The sequence below is a fragment of the Mastomys coucha genome, unplaced genomic scaffold (genome assembly GCF_008632895.1).
Source record: "Mastomys coucha isolate ucsf_1 unplaced genomic scaffold, UCSF_Mcou_1 pScaffold16, whole genome shotgun sequence".
In the NCBI taxonomy this organism is placed as follows: domain Eukaryota; kingdom Metazoa; phylum Chordata; class Mammalia; order Rodentia; family Muridae; genus Mastomys; species Mastomys coucha.
In genome coordinates, this window is record NW_022196898.1 from 99,733,657 (window position 1) to 99,740,171 (window position 6,515).

A 6,515-nucleotide genomic window follows, 5' to 3' on the forward strand; every position below is an offset into this window, starting at 1 on the left:
TTCCACCAGCAGAATAATTGGAAGCCCTCGGATTAGTCTCCTGCTCCTGATGGAGACCTGCATCTCGCACGGTATTTAGACCCATGCTTCCACCCAACTATGGGGGTAACCAGATAGACATATCTTACTCCGTAATGCTGGCTAGCCTTGAACTACCGGGATACACCACCATGCCCAGCTGACAAACTTTTGCAGCTTTGCAGTTTGTATTCACACACTATAAAATCAAACAGTGAGGGGCTGGAGAGATGACTCCTGGTTAGGACCACTGGCTGCTTTTCCAGAGGAAACTGGTTCAATTCCCAGCACCCAGAAGGCAGTTCACAATTGTTTGTAACTCCAGATCCAATGGATCTGACAATCCTCACCCAGATATACATGCAGGCAAAACACCATTGCCCATAAAAGAAATAATTGAAAAACAGTCAAAGGAAACAGTCACACAATTAGAAGTTTTTTTTTTCTATTGCTCTAAGCACCAAGAAGGTCCTAAGGTTTCAATAACCATTTCATTTGATCTTGATTTAATCTAGTGGAAAATGGTAGAGATTAATTTCTTCTTTGTATATGTGGCAAAGAGAAATGCATTTGCTTCCAGAAAATGTAGGTCTTAAAAGAGCTATTAGGAAAGCAAGGGTTAGGACTAGCCTCACACTGTAGCCTAGACTGGCTTCGAAGTTACAGCAATCCTCCTGTCCCAGCCTTTCAAGTGCAGAATTTACAGGAGCTAGCCACCTCATATTGCAAACCTCAGGCTTTTCTGAGGCTTTCCGTCCTGCGGAGTTTGTAGTGCACCGCGAGGAGACCTTGGGAAGTTGTCTTGTGACTGCGGAGGGTGGGAGAATAGGAATAAAACCGAGAGACGCAGCCGAAGAAGTGTACACGTCAGCTGCGGTTCCCTGTCAAGCCCAGGCCTAGCGGAGAACCAAGGCCAGGCTCGAGGCCCCGCCCCGGGGCGTGTCCCCCAGGCCCCGCCCCCAGACACCCGCAGCGGCCGCGGAGACACCGGAAGGAGCGGCGGCTGCGGAGGGAGCGGCGGGCAGCGGCCGGGGTTCTGCGGGCCGCGCTGCGGAGCGTTTTCGCGGCCCTGCGGATCGGAGCGCTCAGGCTGCGCGGAGGAGCGCGGCGGGCGGGCGGCGGTGAGCGCGGCGGGAGGGCGGCGGCGGCGGGCGGAGCGGAGCGCGGCGGGCGGGCGGGCGCGGCCCGGCTGAGGCTCGCCCCGGCGCGCGGTCCGGGCGGCTCGGTGGGCAGGGATCCGGGTCGGGGGGCGCGACCTCTGCGCGCCGCCCCGTTATTCATTGCTACGAACGGGAAAACCGAGGTGTCATCGTCCCAGTGGCGTGACTTCGGCCGACGCAGCGCTTGGGTCGAGTCCAGTCCTAGCGTCTGTCGGTCGCAGCTTTTGTTCGGGTCACATTTCCATGGTGTATATGCTTTCCCAAGCGCTCAAGCACTTCTCAAAATACAAAACGCTCTTGTTTGGAAAATTCGTAATGTTGACCTGTTAGGCAACGGGATTGATTGCCTTAGGCGCTTTGCACGCATCCTGAAGATTATTAGGGTTTACGTTCTGTCGGAATCAGTGTTAGGCCTGCAAAATGGAGCCAGGGGCCGACATCCTGGCTGGAGCAGAGTCTAACTAAACCGAGGGCGCATTTTACCAAAGGTCTCTAGACTTAGTGCTTAATGTAGAATTCTAGAATGTTCTCTCTCTCTCTCTCTCTTTTTTTTTTTAAATTTTCGAGACAGTCCTATGTCTGGCCTCCAAGTCTCGATCCTCCTGCCTCCACCTCCCAAGCTGCTGGGATTCCAAATGTATTGCCACCACGTCATGGCAGATATTTTTTGTTTGATCTGATAATTTTTACTTTATGGATAACCTGTTACCAAAGATAATGAGAATCAGGGCAGACAGCTCCAGCCAGAGATGCCTTTGGCAGAAGATGGCATTTGGAAGGTGGAGGAAGGTAGACAAGGACTTCAAGACTAGCCTAGGCTACAGGAGCCCCCATTTCAAAGCAAACAAACAAACAAAACCAAAGAGGCGGGGGAGGGAGAGGGTGAGAACCAGACCACTTCTCCTAGTGCCTTCTGTGGTTGAGGGCAGAGTTGTATCTTATGGAAAGGTGAGAGCAAATCCGGTAATTGCAGCAGGATGTCTGGTCTAATGAAGGCTGGCAGTGAGTTCGCATAAGTAGGGAAGAATGAAAATTTTATTGAGAGATAATGTTACCTTTTTTTTAGTAACACACAATGCTGATAGTTTTGTTATTTTATTTACTTTGGCAAGATGAGAAAAACTACACAAATTACCCAAGGGATATTATGTTTATGATTGCATGTTATTTTTTGATCCTCATTGCCAGTTTTCAGTTACTTTCTTTTTTAGTTCATCTTTTCACATAGTTGCAGTAAATAGGTGATTCGCTGTTTTCAGGATCCTTTCACTTACAAAGTCTTACTTGATATTTGAATCTCTCCCAGTCCTCTGAAGAATGCCAAATAGCCTTTCCCCAAGTCAGAAAGAGTTTCAAGATTGTGTAAGGACCAGCCTTTCTTTCTGAAATAATATTGCCAAACCAGGCTGTGCTAAAAATTAGAATTCAGGTAGATTAAGATTGTGCCAGGTGGTGGTGTCATGCACCCTTTTAGTCCTAACACTTGGGAGGCGGGGGCAGTCTTATCTCTGTACATCATTCCATGCCAGCCTGGTCTACAGAGAGAGTTCAGGAAAGCCAAGGCTACACAGAGAAACCCTACCTCGAAAAACAAAAACAAATCAACAAGAAAAGATTGAGCTGTCCACGATGACACATTCTAATCCCAGCACTAGGGACAGAGAGGCAGTTGGCTCTCTGAGTTTGAGGCCAGCCTGTTTCCACAGGAGGTCCAGGACTGTCAGAGCTACCCAGAGAAACCCTGTCTCAATCAATTAATCAATCAGTCAATCAATCAATCAAATGAAACAGAGATTATAAAGTTGTGACTTACTGCATAGGACAGACTAACCTGCAGTGTTTTAAAAGCTTGAGGGTTTTTTTTTCTTTGGAGACCTTCTGAAGTCCCTTTCAGCTCAGGATGACCTTGAATCCGTCTGCTCTTGCACCACCTCCTGTGCTGGGGCTACAGTGCTCACCTCAGTCTGCTGGCGCAAGACTACATGCTGAAGAAAGTGACGTAAAATGCTGAATGATGGTTAAGAGGAAATAGGAATTATTTGAAAGAATAAAAAGATGAGGGGATAGTATTGCCTAGAATGGCCAAGAACCTCATTTTTTTTTCCTTATTCCAGCCTCCCAGTTGCTGGGACTGGGGCCCGCACTACCTCATCTGCTGCAGATCTGTTCCGTTGCTGTAGTTTTAAAGATGTTAAAAGTCTACATTGGGATTTCAGGAGCGTTTGATACTGGAAAGCACCAAAGGATCTGATGTGAGTACAGTTGGTTTCTCTTTCTCTGAGAAGGTTCTGGGACTGGAGAGATGGTGCAGTGCTTAGGAGGGCTTGCTGAAGTCCTGAATTAAATTCCTAGCAAATAGGTGGTGTGAACACCTTCACCTGGTTTCCATGGGCACCAGCAAACACACATACACATAAAATAATACAAATAAGTCACACCTAGGGCACATGAATTGTGCAACGTGGTGTCTGTGTGTGTAATGAGAACTCATATTTAAGAAACAGTGCATGTGTCAAAAGAAATACAGCATTTGTGTTTCTTCAGAGGATTAGGTAGGTCAGTGGTTGGAGTCTATTGAAGGCAAGGTTCTCCTAGTGACAGGAGTGGTCCTGTAGCTCTGTGGGAGAGCACTTAGTGTGCACAAGGCCCTGGATTCTGTTCCCGAGAATTGCGGGATGGGAAAAGGATGTGTCACATTTCCTAAAAACCTACGGTTGAGCAGGGCCTTTGCTGTGGATTAAGCCGGGGGCCTGTGCATACTAGGCAAGCACCCATAATTCCCTACCTGCTAATTTCTTTAATTCTGAAACTAGTCTCACTAGGTGCCTTCACCTCCAGAGGCCGAGGCAGAGGCTTGGGCTGATCTGGAACTCACTTTGTAACCTTGAACTTTTTACTTTTTTTTTCTTTCCTTTTTTTCTTTTTGGTTATTTTGATGGAGTCTCATAAAAGCAAGGCAGAGACTTGCTCTGTAGCCTAGGCCAGCCAAGAACTTGTGATCCTGCTCTGTCCACTCTGAGTAGCTGGGGTTCCCAGCGTGGACCCCCAGTCCTGCTTGCTTGTCTTTAACAGGAGTGTGTACAGCGAGAACCTCACAGGCATTATAAAATCCTTTAGGCCGAGTTCTCTTCAGAAGCCTAGACTTATTCTAGGATATTTATTTTTTATTTTTTTATTTTTTTTTGACACAAGAGTCTCACTGTGTAGCCCTGGCTGTCCTAGAGCTCACCATGTGACCAGGGATCTGCTTGCCTCTGTCTCTGGAGGTAAAGGCATGTGTCACTCACTACTCCCTGGCTTGCTTCTTCCTTTTTTATTTTATGTATATGAGTACACTGTAGCTGTCTTCAGACACACCAGAAAAGGGCATCAGAACCCATTACAGATGGTTGTGAGCCACCATGTGGTTGCTGGGGATTGAACTCAGGACCTCTGGAAGAGCAGTCGGTGCTCTTAACCACTGAGCCATCTCTCCAACCCGGCTTCTTCCTTTTTTAATGCCTGTACTTAACAGTGCGTTAAAACCTTTTCCTAAAAAACTCCAACCCTGATTCATAATAAATGAATAATAGGAAAGGTCTTTTGGAAGTTTAGTTGAGGGAGACATTTCCAACACCCCCACCCCCACCCCAGCTACTGCCACACCCCACTCCCCCACCCCAATACAGAGTGATTTCCTAGGGAGATGACGGAGACTGGAAGATTAACTTGTTTAGCTTTATCAACTGAATTTTGACAGCTTAAACCTCTTTAAATGAACATGAGTTGATTGTGCGTATGCATTAGTGGGATCCTGTCTGATTTCAGTGTGTACATACTGGGGCCAGCATTGCTTTTGAGGCTTCTCTGGAGCCTCAAAATTCTTGAACTCAGACCTTGTGGTAACAGTATGGGTGTGAATGCTAGCCCAGAAACTGTGAGGAAGTGAGTAGCCCATAAGGGATGAGCAACCAAGGGCTTAGTGCTGTGGAGACTGTAGGGAATGTCCCTCAATGCAGCTGGGCATGGTGTTTTCTACCAATCTTGACCTTGCTGACTGACTGTGGCTGCTTCAGAAATGTTCCCTTGTTAGGAACAGGCAAGCTCCTGAAGTGCTGGGGAACTTAGGCGAGAAGCAAGGTGTTGAGGTACCCGGTAGCGGTGGCTCGGGAGCCGTGGTGTTAGCCCGTGTTCTCATTCAGTACTCCTGGTGTGACTGAGAACTGAGTGGAGAAGTGATACAAAGACACAGCCTGGCAGTAGAAGGTAAGGAGGGGCCTAAGGGCAACGGACACTGGCTTCCAAGTCATCTCAGAGAACAGAGGAATGGCAGTGTGGGTAGGGGTGGAGAGCTGATGGTTGGTATCTGGCCTGCATTAACAGTCAGTTTGCTTTCAGGGCTTGTAACAACCCTGAAATAGTGAGATGGTGAAGCTATGGGACTCATGTGAAGTAAACAAGACTGAATGGTTTCAGTTGATTGTGAAATCCCAAAGAAGGAATTTTTAATAGGTTTATTAAAAGTTATTATTAAAACCATTATTCAAATGACTTAAAAGTTTTATTTGCTCTTTCATTCATTTGGAGACAAGGTCTCCCTGCATGGCCCAAAGTGGCCTTAAACTAACAATGTCTGGCATCCACCTCCAGGGCAGGGTACAGGTGTGTACCAACACTCCTGGCCGTGTTTGTTCCTTTATGGTCGCTGATGTTCCCTTCAGTGAACAAACGGGAAGGCTCAACCATTTTCTTTATAGTGACTGTCTTTCGAGTATGGTGGTTGCATTTGGTTTTCTGGCTGTACCTATCTGGATAAGTTGTCTATTTGTGGATATTGTGGAAGGAACCTAGGGTCTCATGTATGCTGGGAAGACACAGGACCACTGAGCTGCACTCTAGATTTCATGGCTGTCCTTTTTGTTTCTGTCTGTGTAGCTCTGGTTGGCCTGGAACTCACTGTGTAAACCAGACTGTTCTCACAATGGCGGGCCTCTTTAGTGGAATTACAGGCATGGGCTGGGCTGCTGTGTTGGTACAGTGGCTGTCCTTGGTCTTGTTTGATGTAAGACTTAAAGCTCAGACTACTTGAGGATTTTATTAGACCTCTGTCAAATTTGTTAACCCTTTCATGTTTTCTCTCCCATATTTGTTACAATTAGTTCAACTAGATAAACTAAAATTGACTATGACTTGCCACTTATTGGGCAGATTTTTTAAATTTTTCTTTTTCTTTTTAAGATTATCATAAATTCCATCATCTTGCCTTTCCCTCTCCTCCCACCAAACCTTCCCATAGAGCCTTCCTTGATCTCTTTACAGTCAGGTCGGCCTTCCCTCCCTCCCTCCCTCCCTCCCTCC

The 6,515-nt window shown here is 47.0% G+C and overlaps 1 protein-coding gene across 2 annotated transcripts in view; it reads left to right on the forward strand.

Annotated features, from left to right (window-relative positions):
• The first annotated feature begins 992 nt into the window (after positions 1 to 992).
• Usp33 (ubiquitin specific peptidase 33) overlaps positions 993 to 6,515 on the forward strand; it is a 45,857-nt gene continuing 40,334 nt past the window's right edge. For both annotated transcript variants that reach the window (XM_031375893.1, XM_031375894.1), the window contains exons 1-2: positions 993 to 1,139; positions 3,293 to 3,430. The gene's annotated coding sequence lies outside the window, so the exon portion shown is untranslated. The remainder of the gene's footprint in view (positions 1,140 to 3,292; positions 3,431 to 6,515) is intronic.